The 13,182-nt window shown below is 44.6% G+C and overlaps 1 protein-coding gene and 1 pseudogene across 1 annotated transcript in view; one reads left to right on the plus strand and one right to left on the minus strand.

Moving 5' to 3' along the window:
* The window catches only part of NOD2 (nucleotide binding oligomerization domain containing 2), a 33,357-nt gene extending 30,981 nt beyond the window's left edge, over positions 1–2,376 (minus strand). The window contains exon 1 of the mRNA XM_063111524.1: positions 2,362–2,376. The gene's annotated coding sequence lies outside the window, so the exon portion shown is untranslated. The remainder of the gene's footprint in view (positions 1–2,361) is intronic.
* A 9,309-nt stretch (positions 2,377–11,685) lies between these two features.
* LOC134387455 (mitochondrial import inner membrane translocase subunit TIM16-like) lies at positions 11,686–12,234 on the plus strand (annotated as a pseudogene).
* The last annotated feature ends 948 nt before the right edge of the window (positions 12,235–13,182 follow it).

Below are 13,182 nucleotides of genomic sequence, written 5' to 3' on the forward strand. Positions count from 1 at the left end.
TAGGCGGGCCCACCTGCTCTTACGGCTCTAAATAACAGCTATTTTGTGATGCCCAACATTCTACTGCCAGGTCCAACTTCTCCATTAAATTCTTACCAAGTGCCTACTCAACATCACTTGGATGCCTAATGGGCATCTCAAACTTGACAAGCACAAAAGCAAACTCCTGAACCTCCCCCTAAATGGCTCCCATCTCAGCTGACGGCAGCTCCAAACTTCCAGATGCTCAGTCCAAAAACCTGAGTCATCCTTGACTCCACCTTTCTCTTGCATCCCAAATCCTATCAACCCAACCTGCAAAATATCTCCAATCTGAAAATCACAGATTTTTTTTTACCATCTCCATGCCGTGGTGCAAGTTCCTATGACCTCTCCCCAGAATGACAGCAGTGGTCCCCACACTGGTCCCTCCTTCTGCCCTCACCCCACTACAGTCCATTCTCCACCCCACAGCTAAATGAACCGGCTATATCCTAAGTCAGAGCAAGTGACTCTTCTGCTCAAAGCCCTCCAGCAGCTCCCACAGCACTCAATGAAAACCAAAGCCTTCACAGTGACCTTCAAGGCCCTATGTGACAGACCCCCACTTCCCCACCCCTTACCACTCTGCATTCATTTTTTCCTAATCCCCCACCCACTCCTCACCCATCCTGCTCCAGCCATACTGGCCTCCTCCTGGCTCCTAGAACAAGCCAGGCCTGCTTCTGCCTGTGATGTTTCTGCCTCAGGGCCTTTGCACGAGCTCTTCTCTTCCTTCTGCGACTACCCTTCTGTCCCCCAGATATTAACATGGCTCCCCCATCACCTCCTAAGACTTTGCTCAGTTGTCACTGTCTCAGAGAGGCCTTCCCTGACTATGTTATATAAAACCGCAATACCCAACCCCACCACCCCATCCCCTGCTATTTTTGCCCATAGCACTTCTCACCACCTGACATGCTGTGAACTTATTTATCTCATTGCTTTTCTTTCCAGAATGTGCACTCCATGAGGGCAGGTAGTTTTGTCAGATTTTTTTCCATTGCTATATCCCCAGTGTCTCATCCAGTGCATCAATGAAGATTGCTTGAATGCATGGAAAAATGGATTTATTTACTCCCTATAGCTCCAGGAGGCAGATTTGGAACCAACAGGTGGAATCTGCCAGCCAGGGATTTTAGCTAAATGAAACAAGAGCTGCAGGACACCGAACAGCTGCCTCGTAAGTAACAAGCTCCCTATCACTGGGCATATGCAGCAGAGAAATTCTGCACTGGAGGGAGGGAGGTAGGCTAGATGGGGCTGCTTCCTGCCTCAGATCCTAGTGTACAGAGAGGCAAAGGGGCCTTGAGTAACCAAAAAAGTCAGTGGCTACAGCAGACACACAGCAGAGTGATAGGAACAGGAGAGCAGAGGCAGTGGGGACATCACTTTGGACTTCTTCACCAAGAGGTGACAGGAGAGGTTTTTCTCCTCTGTGGAACAAGGAGGCCTCCTTGGAGGAAGCCAGGTCACAGCACATGGGGAAACTGAGGCCATAGGCAGGGAGCCTAACAGCTCAGAAAGAGCAAGAGAGGTCAGAACAAACTTGGAGCCAGGGGTCCAGACTACAGCTCTCACCGAGCTGCAGAAGACCCTCCCTGAGGGGATTTGAGGGAAGGGTGGCTTTTTAGTTTGCTGGAATTCAGGTAGGAGCAGGTGGCTGTCCACTGACTTGAGAAGCGAAGGGGAGGGGAAACAGCCTGAAGGGTGGGCTCTGGGCAGGCCCTGCTGTGGGCCTGTCCCCACAGCAATGGGGTTTGAATGGGGGTCTCACACCCACCCAGGGGGAAGGAGGAGGCAGGAGACTCCCCTATGGGGTACACAGCAGCAGGGAGGGTTAGAGATCATCCAGGCAGATTCTCTCACTTACACCCACCCACTCACCGGCATGGGGAAACTGAGGCCCACAGACAGAGAGGAACTCGGAAAGGAGAGCCCCTCCCGCCCCCCGCTGAGACCTGAAGCTGGGTCTCCTCATTCCCCAGCTAGGACTTATTCTGCAGGTTCCCCCTCCACAGCCCTTGCAACCCCCAAGTCACAGCCTCTCCTCAGACCTCAAAGGCTCATGGGTGCCTGGAAGTTCTGCCCAAGCCCCCAAGACTCCCCATCCTCTGTAGTCACAGCCCGCCAGAGGGTCCCCAACCTCGAGATGCCCCCTTTCCTTCTACTGCCCATCTAAACCTCAGGACTCCCCCAGGGGAAACCGAGTCAGCCCCTCCCCAAGCCAAGGGGCAAGGACGGCTCCAAGCCAGGTGTCCGAGTCCCCACGGTCGGGACCCTCGGTGCCCACGGCCTCCCCGTCCCCCAGGCACAAGCCGCGCACCTGGAGAGAGCACTTACCGCCGAGCCGCCGGCTTCGCCACTGCCGGGGTGAGAGCCACGATTCCAGGCTGCTGCTCCGGCTCCGGCTCCCGCTGGGCGGTGCTGGCTCTTGGCCCCGCCCCCGCTCCCTGCCCACCCCCCGCCTGCTCTGCCAAGGCCGCCGCACCCGGTCCTGTCCTGGCGTGCAGGGCCAGCCTCTCTGGTTGGCAAGGACTCATCTGGGACCGGGGGGGGGGGGGGGGGGGGGGGCGGGGCAGCTGGCCAGAAAGAGGCCGGGGCTGCCTGCAGACCTAGACTGCCGTGGGCAAGCGTGTTCCCCTTTCTGGGACACATTGCCTCCACACCCACCCAACACACACACACACACACACACACACACACACACACACACTCCCTCACTCACTCACTCACTCACCATATCCTGTGAAATGAAAAGCTAGGAAGGCTGTTGGTGCTTCGGATGTCTAGGGACTTAACTGATCTGGACACACCTTTGAGAGATCAGTTAAGTCCATAGATATCCAAAGCCTTATATTGTGAGGTTCCCAGAATAGTGTTTTCCAGAATGTGAAGAGTTACATATTAGGTGAGAGTGGACAGCGCATTTAAAGTTCCTCTTTTTTCATTTTTTTCTCAATCCTGTTTAAGTGAAGGAGAGAGGTCTCAGTTTCGTACTAATAGGACTTGAACACCTCTCTAACACTGCCTAGTCTAGTTGGCTCTGAAACAATATCTAACTAGAACTTAATAGCATTGTTTTGTTTCCACTGAATTTATTTTATTTTGCAATTTCCTATTCTCCCAAGCAAGTGACACTGGTTCTCCTTTTAAGGTATTAACATATGTTCCGTTTAAAACACTTGTATTTGGGTTTTTTAAAAATATGAAATGAATTTAAGGAAAAATAATGAAAATAACTGATATTTACGTGGTGCTTACTGTGTGCTAGGCTTTACATACATTAACTCAGTTAATTCCTCCTACAGGGTATTGGCTATTATTATCCCTAACTTATAGATGAAGAAACTGAGGCACAGAAAAGTTAATTAACCTGCCCGAATGGGACAGCAGAGCTGGGATTTGTCCCAGGCCTCTGGCACCAAAGGTCATACTCGAACCACTACCCCACACTGCTTCCAGGTGAATATCTGTACTAGTGGTGCACAGTCTGCTGAGGCTGGGAAATGCTGCATTAGAAGGACTGCATCTACCCAGGGAAATCATTCCAGGTGGTGTACAGATCTAGAAAAGCTAGAAACCTCCCAAATGCCAAATGGTAGATTACTTAAGAAAACTGACAGAGCATCAGAACCTGCAAGACAACCAACCTGTCTTCTCTCATACTCCACATTCAACCCAGGAGCCAGTTTTCAGCTTGACCTTCAAAATATTTCGGAATGCAGCCACTTCTCACCATATCTACCATACCCAACACCATCTGGATCCAAATCGCTGGCATCTCTGGATTGTGGCAGGAGCTCCTAGCCATTCTCCATGATTACAACTACAGTCTTCAATATAGCATCCAGGGTGATTCTGTTAAAAAAAAAAAGAAGAAGAAGAAGAAGTTACATTATGTCCTTCCTCTGCTGAAAGCCTTCCAATGGTTCCCATCTCACTCAGAGAAAAAGCCAGCATCCTTACAACTGCTATCTGGCCCCTAACACCCTCTCCGACCCCGCTTCTCACACTCTCCTCTCATTCCCTCTGTTGCAGCCACACTGATCTCCTAGCTGCTCCAGGAATATGCCAAGCCTGCTGCCATCTCCAGGCCTTTGCATTTGCCGTCCCCTCTGCCTGGAATGCTCTTCCTTTAGAAATCTACATGGCTCCCTCCTTCACTTCTTTCAGGTCCTTGCTTACATGTGACTGTCTTTGTGAGGGCTTCCCTGACCATTCTGTATATAACTGCAATACACACCCCCATCTCTTTGTCTGCTTTATTTTGTATTTTTCTCCATAGCACTTATCTCGACACAACACACTATGCATTCTTACTTACTGTCTTTGCTGTCAATCTCTCACCCAAGAGAACATGAGCTCCATGAGAACAAGAACTTCTGCCTTGTTCCCTGCCTTATCCCAAGGCCTAGAACAGGGCCTGGCATGCAATACATATTTATTAAGTGAATGTACTGAAAATCATGCTCTAATTCTAATAACCAATGCAAATGAATTAACTATTGCAGTCCACAACAACTGCAGCCTCATAGACATAATGTTGGGTGAAAGAAGCCAGATGCAAAAGCATACATAGTGTATGATAGCATTTATATACACAGGCAAAACCAAATTACAGTGGTAGGAGCCAGGATAGAGATTACCACTGGGGAGGAGTTTGGAGGTAAAGACCAGCAGAGAGGAGGAAGGAGACTTTCAGGGTGCTAGTAATGTCTTATTTTTGTTCTGAAAGGTGGTTGCATGGATGCAAAAACTTTCTGAAAACTGATCAAGTTAAACACTTATGGTATTTGCATTTTCCTTTATGTTTGTTATATTTGAATAGAAATTTATTTTTAGAAGATGCTATAGATGTATGTTTATTAGCACAGAAAGATGCCCATAATATAAGGCTAAATTTAAAGAGTATGTTGCTTTTTTTTTTAAATTTATTTATTTTTTTTAATTTTATTTTGTCGATATACATTGTGGCTGATTATTGCTCCCCATCACCAAACCCTCCCTCCCTCCTCCCTCCCCCTCCCCCCCAACAATGTCCTTTCTGTTTGCTTGTTGTATCAACTTCAAGTAATTGTGGTTGTTATATCTTCTCCCCGCCCCCCCGGGTTTTTTGTGTGTGTGTGTGCGTGTGTGTGTGTGTGTGTGTGTGTGTGTGTGTGTGTGTGTGTGTGTGTGTGTGTGTGAATTTATATGTTAATTTTTAGCTCCCACCAATAAGTGAGAACATGTGGTATTTCTCTTTCTGTGCCTGACTTGTTTCACTTAATATAATTCTCTCAAGGTCCATCCATGTTGTTGCAAATGGCAGTATTTCATTCGTTTTTATAGCTGAGTAGTATTCCATTGTGTAGATGTACCACATTTTCCGTATCCACTCATCTGATGATGGACATTTGGGCTGGTTCCAACTCTTGGCTATTGTAAAGAGTGCTGCGATGAACATTGGGGAACAGGTATACCTTCGACTTGATGATTTCCATTCCTCTGGGTATATTCCCAACAGTGGGATAGCTGGGTCGTATGGTAGATCTATCTGCAATTGTTTGAGGAACCTCCATACCATTTTCCATAGAGGCTGCACCATTTTGCAGTCCCACCAACAATGTATGAGAGTTCCTTTTTCTCTGCAACCTCACCAGCATTTATCGTTCAGGGTCTTTTGGATTTTAGCCATCCTAACTGGGGTTAGATGGTATCTCAGTGTGGTTTTGATTTGCATTTCCTGGATACTGAGTGATGTTCAGCATTTTTTCATATGTCTGTTGGCCATTTGTATATCTTCCTTAGAGAAATGCCTACTTAGCTCTTTTGCCCATTTTTGAATTGGGTTGCTTGTTTTCTTCTTGTAAAGTTTTTTGAGTTCCTTATATATTCTGGATATTAATCCTTTGTCAGATGTATATTTTGCAAATATTTTCTCCCACTCTGTTGGTTGTCTTTTAACTCTGTTAATTGTTTCTTTTGCTGTGCAGAAGCTTTTTAGTTTGATATAATCCCATTTGTTTATTTTTCCTTTGGTTGCCCGTGCTTCTGGGGTCGTATTCATGAAGTCTGTGCCCAGTCCTATTTCCTGAAGTGTTTCTCCTATGTTTTCTTTAAGAAGTTTTATTGTTTCAGGGTGTATATTTAAATCTTTAATCCATTTTGAGTTGATTTTAGTATACGGTGAGAGGTATGGATCTAGTTTCATTCTCCTGCATATGGATATCCAGTTATCCCAGCACCATTTGCTGAAGAGGCAGTCCCTACCCCAGTGAATAAGCTTGGTGCCTTTGTCAAAGATCAGATGGCAGTAAGTGTGTGGGTTGATTTCTGGATTCTCTATTCTATTCCATTGATCAGTGTGTCTGTTTTTATGCAAGTACCATACTGTTTTGGTTATTATAGCTTTGTAGTATAGCTTAAAGTCAGGTAGTGTTATGCCTCCAGTTTTATTTTTTTTGCTCAGCATTGCTTTGGCTATGCGTGGTCTTTTATTGTTCCATATAAATGTCTGGATAGTTTTTTCCATTTCTGAGAAAAATGTCTTTGGAATTTTGATGGGGATTGCATTGAATTTGTATATCACTTTGGGTAGTATGGACATTTTCACTATGTTGATTCTTCCAATCCAAGAGCATGGGATATCTTTCCATCTTCTTGTATCCTCTCTAATTTCTCTCACAGTGGTTTGTAGTTCTCATTATAGAGATTTATCACCTCCTTGGTTAACTCAATTCCTAAGTATTTTATTTTTTTGGTGGCTATTGTAAATGGGCAGGCTTTCTTGATTTCTCCTTCTGCATGTTCACTATTGGAGAAAAGAAATGCTACTGATTTTTGTGTGTTGATTTTGTATCCTGCTACTGTGCTGAAATCATTTATCAATTCCAGCAGTTTTTTTGTAGAGGTTTTAGGCTGTTCGATATATAGGATCATGTCATCTGCAAACAGGGACAGTTTGACTTCATCTTTTCCAATCTGGATGCCCTTTATTTCCTTCTCTTCTCTGATTGCTCTGGCTAGTACTTCCAACACTATGTTGAATAGGAGTGGTGAGAGTGGGCATCCTTGTCTAGTTCCTGTTCTTAAAGGAAAAGCTTTCAGCTTTTCCCCATTCAGGATGATATTGGCAGTGGGTTTGTCATATATGGCTTTAATTATGTTGAGATACTTTCCCTCTATACCTAACTTATACAGGGTCTTTGTCATGAATGAGTGCTGAATTTTATCAAATGCTTTTTCAGCATCTATAGAGATGATCATATGGTCCTTGTGTTTGATTTTATTAATATAGTGTATCACATTTATTGATTTGCATATGTTGAACCAACCTTGCATCCCTGGGATGAATCCCACTTGATCGTGGTGAATAATTTTACATATGTGTTGCTGTATTCTATTTGCTAGTATTTTAGTGAGGATTTTTGCATCTATATTCATCAAGGATATCGGCCTGTAGTTTTCTTTTTTGGTTATATCTTTACCTGACCTGGTTTTGATATCAGGATGATGTTTGCTTCATAGAATGAGTTTGGGAGATTTGCATCTGTTTCAATCTTTTGGAATAGTTTGTAAAGAATCAGTGTCAATTCCTGTTTGAATGTTTGGTAAAATTCTGCTGTGAATCCATCTGGTCCTGGGCTTTTCTTGGTTGGGAGTCTTCTGATAACAGCTTCAATCTCCTTTATTGTTATTGGTCTGTTCAAATTTTCTACGTCTTCATGGTTCAGTTTTGCGAGCTTGTGTGTGTCCAGAAATTTATCCATTTCCTCCAGATTTTCAAATTTGTTGGCGTATAGTTGTTTATAGTAGTCTCGAATGATTCCTTGTATTTCAGATGAATCAGTTGTAATATCGCCTTTTTCATTTATAATTTTTGTTATTTGAGTCTTCTCTCTTCTTTTTTTTGTTAGCCATGCTAATGGTTTGTCAATTTTATTTATCTTTTCAAAAAACCAACTTTTTGATTCGTTGATCTTTTGAATTGTTTTTTGGTTTTCAGTTTCATTCAGTTCTGCTCTGATCTTAATGATTTCTTTCCGTCTGCTAACTTTAGGTTTGGATTGTTCTTGTTTTTCTAGTTCTTTAAGGTGAAGTGTTAGGTTGTTCACTTGCCATCTTTCCATTCTTCTGAAGTGAGCATTTAATGCAATAAATTTCCCCCTTAATACTGCTTTTGCAGTATCCCACAGGTTTTGGTATGATGTATCATTGCTTTCATTAGTTTCAATAAATTTTTTGATTTCCTGCTTGATTTCTTCTTGGACCCATATGTCATTAAGTAGAATGCTGTTTAATTTCCATGTGTTTGTATAGTTTCCAGAGTTTCGTTTGTTATTCATTTCTCATTGTGGTCTGAGAAAATACATGGGATAATTCCAATTTTTTTGAATTTATTGAGACTTGATTTGTGACCTAATATGTGATCTATCCTGGAGAATGATCCATGTGCTGATGAGAAGAATGAATATTCTGAGGTTGTTGGGTGGAATGTTCTGTAGATATCTGCCAATTCCAATTGGTCTAGAGTCTTGTTTAGATCTTGTGTTTCTCTACTGATTCTTTGCCTAGATGATCTGTCTAATATTGACAGTGGGGTGTTCAGGTCCCCTGCTATTATGGTATTAGTGTCTATTTCCTTCTTTAGGTCTAATAGAGTTTGTTTTATAAATCTGGCTGCTCCAACATTGGGTGTGTACATATTTATGATTGTTGTGTCTTCTTGATGGATCAGTCCTTTTATCACTAAATAGTGTCCCTCATTGTCTCTTTTTATGGTTTTTAGTTTAAAGTCTATTTTGTCAGATATAAGAATAGCTACTCCAGCTCATTTTTCTTTTCTGTTTGCATGGTAAATCTTTTTTCATCCTTTCACTCTTAGTCTATGTGAATCTTTATGGGTGAGGTGGGTCTCTTGTAGGCAGCATATAGTTGGGTCCTGCTTTTTGATCCAGTCGGCCAGTCTGTGTCTTTTGATTGGGGAATTTAAGCCTTTTACATTAAGAGTTGTTATTGAAAGGTGTTGATTTATTCCTAGCATTTTATTGGTTGTTTGGTTGTCTTAGGTGTCTTTTGTTCCTTGCTTTCTGATTTACTGTTTGTTTTCTGTGTTTGTTGGTTCCTTAGGTTGTAGATAGCGTTTTTGTTTGCTTTTTTTCTCTTCATGAATGCCATTTTTATTATACTAGTGGGTTTTGATTTTTCTTGGGTTTTTATGGCGATGGTAGTTATTTTTCAGGAACCAAACCCTGTACTCCCTTGAGTATTTCTTGTAAGGGTGGTCGTGTGGTAGTGAACTCCCGCACTTTTTGTTTGTCTGAGAAATATACTATTTGCCCTTCATTTCGGAAGAATAGCCTTGCAGGGTAAAGTATTCTTGGCTGGCAATCTTTGTCTTTTAGTATTTTGAATATATCATCCCATTCCTTTCTAGTTTTTAGGGTTTGTGATGAAAAGTCTGATGTTAGCCTGACTGGGGCTCCCTTATAGGTTATTTGATGCTTCTCTCTTGCAGCTTTTAAGATTCTCTCTTTGTCTCTGAGTTTTGCCAATTTGACTATAACATGTCTTGGAGAAGGCCTTTTTGGGTTGAATACGTTTGGAGATCGTTGAGCTTCCTGGATCTGAAGATCTGTGATTTTTCCTATACCTGGGAAGTTTTCTGCCACTATTTTGTTGAATATGTTTTCAATGGAATCTCCATTTTCCTCCCCTTCTGGAATACCCATGACTCGGATATTTGAGCGCTTAAGGTTGTCTGATATCTCTCTCAGATTTTCTTCAATGCCTTTGATTCTTTTTTCTTTCTTTTTGTCTGCTTGTGTTATTTCAAACATCCCATCTTCAAGTTCAGAGGTTCTCTCTTCAACTTCGACAAGCCTGCTGGTTAAGCTCTCCGTTGTGTTTTTTATTTCGCTGAATAACTTCTTCAGTTCAGCAAGTTCTGCTACATTTTTTTTCAGGACATTGATTTCCTTGTACATTTCCTCTTTCAGATCCTGTATACTTTTCCTCATTTCATCATGATGTCTAGCTGAGTTTTCTTGTATCTCATTCAATTTCCTTAGAATTATCACTCGAAATTCCTTGTCAGTCATTTCAAGGGCTTCTTGTTCTATAGGATCTAGAGTTTGAGATTTATTAACTTTTGTTGGTGTACTTTCTTGATTTTTTGTATTTCTGGTATCTTTTTTTTTATGTTTATTCATTGTGACAGGGGGTTTCACAGTCCACCGGTTTGAGACTAATGACTAACTAAGATGTTGCTGTGGTTGCCAATTTCGTATGGCTACCTCCGTGACTGCTCAGTTGGCCTCTAGTGCCTTGTGTGTATGGTTGCCTCGGGTCTTGGGCCTCTCCAGGGAGCCACCTTTCTGGTCAGCTTGGACTCTGCTGGGCTGGTGGATCACATACCACAGGGTGTGTGATCTCTGTTGAGCTTTCACTTCCCGTGCAGGACTTCTCCCTGTTCTGTGTGCTCTGGCCCAGGCTGTTGGATCGTGCAGTGGCCACCCCACAGGGTGTGTGGTTTCTGTCAAGTCTCCGCCTCCCTGGCCGCACGTCTCCCCACTCTGTGCGCACTGTGCTGGGCTGGGACATGTCTTCTGCAACCCTCGTCTATCAGCTGGGCCTTCAAGACCCTGCTCAGCACTGCCTCATCCAGGAAGTCTACCAGGTTTCTGCTAGGCACAGACGACCGGTCACTCTGGGTGCCTTTGTAGCACCGTGTAGATCTTTCTCGGGACTTGTTCACCTTTGTATCTCCCCGGCATGGACCGAGTCTAGCGCCCGCCTGCAGCCAGCTCTCCGGCAGGTTCAAGCGGACCTGGGAACTCTCCTACCACACTATTCCCAACCAGAAATTGGTTAGGCGTTTTTCCAAACTGGTGGTCGCAGAGATGGTATCTGCCTCCCAGTAACAGGAAGTTTACCGGGGGCCGGAGTCCAGGGTGTAGTGGAGTGACAGTCGGCCCCGCCCGTACTTCCTTGCCCTCCCGACACTGGCCAGGGACACCCCACGCGACCAGCCCCGCCAGAGAACCATGGAGGGAGTGGGAGGGGAAGCTGGCCCGCAGGCCCCGGAAAGCCCCGTGCCGGGGCAAGCAAGTGGGAAGGCTCTGTGAGGAGCCGAGCCAAGTGGGGCCAGAGCTGCCAGCACCTGGGAAAATGGAGGCAGCCCCGGGGTGGTGAGTGGCCTGGTGATGCAGGCGGAAGCTGGTGGGCGTCAGCCCCCTGAGCAGGGCTTGGCCAGGGGTCACTCACAGGGCTATGCCAGGTCGGGCGCTCACTCTCTGCCTCTGGTTTGTCGCCTTCCCTGTTCTCAGCCGCTGCCGCCTTGGGCTGTTCAGTCGGTCCCGCAGCGTGGCTCAGGTGCTCCCAGGAATCTTCTTTTATGCCGGCCTGAAACCTCAAATCCTGAATAGGGCTGCTGGCCGCCTTCAGTGCGGCCCCGGCCTCCGGGATCCTGTCTGCATCCACAGCAGCCCTGGCACCGTGTTCCCTGTTTAGAGGAGTATGTTGCTTTTTAACAAAGACACCAAGATAATCCAAAGGGAAAGAATAGTCTTTTCAACAAATGATGCCAGGAAAACTGGATATCCACACGCAAAAGAATGAATTTGGGAGCTGGTGCTGTGGGGCCGGGAAGCCAGTCAGCAGTGCCAAAGCAGAGCAGCCACCATGGCCAAGTACCTGGCCCAGGTCATTGTGATAGGGATACAGGTGGAGGGCAGAGCTTTCACTGGGACTTGCAGTAGGAGTTTGCAGCCAGCCAGGGAGCAACTGACACCAGGGACACGCCAGACACCAGTCTACAACTACTTCCAGCCTCTCCAGCTTCAGCCTGCAGGAGGCACAGCAGATTCTGTTTTTTCATTTTGTTTTGTATTGTCTATGGCTGTGTTGCGGTAAAACTTTTTTTTTTATTGTAACATAGTTGATTGTACATATCTATGGGGTACAGAGTTAAATATCATTACCTGTGTGCAATATATGAGGCTTAAATCAGGATAATTATTATATTCAACATTATACAATGTAATCAATGCTTCCAAGCAGAGCACCAAGGAGGTCCAAAAAAAATACAAACACTTATGTAAGGTGAATGATAAATTCATGGGGGGTTTCTTCCACCTACAGTGAAAAGTGGTCTATGAAATTGTCCTGGGTGAGGAACTCAGAATCCTGGCCCAGCAGGACAGAGAGAAAATGTGGACATCCAAAATGTGACTGCTTAGCTCCTCTCCCCCTACCCTGCCACCTCTAATTTGTAGTTCACAGTGAAGTCAAGTCCAGATGATACCTGCGGACAGGTGCACCAACAGCAGGGGGAGTCCGTCAGGCCTTGCTCTCCGCCCTTTCTAGGGGTGTCTCACAGCCTTCCACACCCATGGATCTGTCAGGCACCTACCCATGCCCCTTCTCGTCTTCAGCCTTGCCACCATCGAAGCCAGTAAGGAAGGAGACCACAGACAGGACCAGTCCACCAGTCCCAAAGGGCAAGAGCAGCAGAGGTTCTTGGACAAATTGAGGGGCAGGACGGGGCCTGGAGCCAAGGGCTCATGACCCCCCACAGGTGTAAATCTTTGTGACCTTGGATGAAGCAATGATTTCTCAGATTTGACAACTAAAGCACAAACAATGTCAAAACTAGATAAATTGGACTCTATCAAAATTACAAGCATTTGTACTTCAAAAGACACTATCAAGAAAGTGGAAAGACAACCAACAGAATGGGAGAAAATATTTGCAAATCATAACCAGAATACATAAAGGACTCCTAAAAGTCAATAATAAAAAGACTAATGCATATTTTTAAATGAGTAAAGGATTTGAATAGATATTACTCCAAAGAAGATATACAAGTGGCCAGCAAGCTCATGAAAAGATGCTCAACACCACTAGTCATTAGGGAAATGCAACTCAAACCACAGTGAGATACCACAAGGGTGGCTATAGTCCAAAGGATGTAAAAGGCTAAACAGAAGTGACTCCATTTTGGTAAACTTCTTAATTAAAAAGTTTGTTTTCTTACTCTTGTAACCTGAACCACATAGCTTGCAGCTGGACACTAGATTACAATGATTCTTGTTCACGTTATTGCTAGAACATAATGGCTTTTGCTCACACTGCACACAGAATAATTATAGAAGACATTACTAACGCAGGTGGTCATTC

This window comes from Cynocephalus volans, chromosome 10 (assembly GCF_027409185.1).
Source record: "Cynocephalus volans isolate mCynVol1 chromosome 10, mCynVol1.pri, whole genome shotgun sequence".
In the NCBI taxonomy this organism is placed as follows: Eukaryota; Metazoa; Chordata; class Mammalia; order Dermoptera; family Cynocephalidae; genus Cynocephalus; species Cynocephalus volans.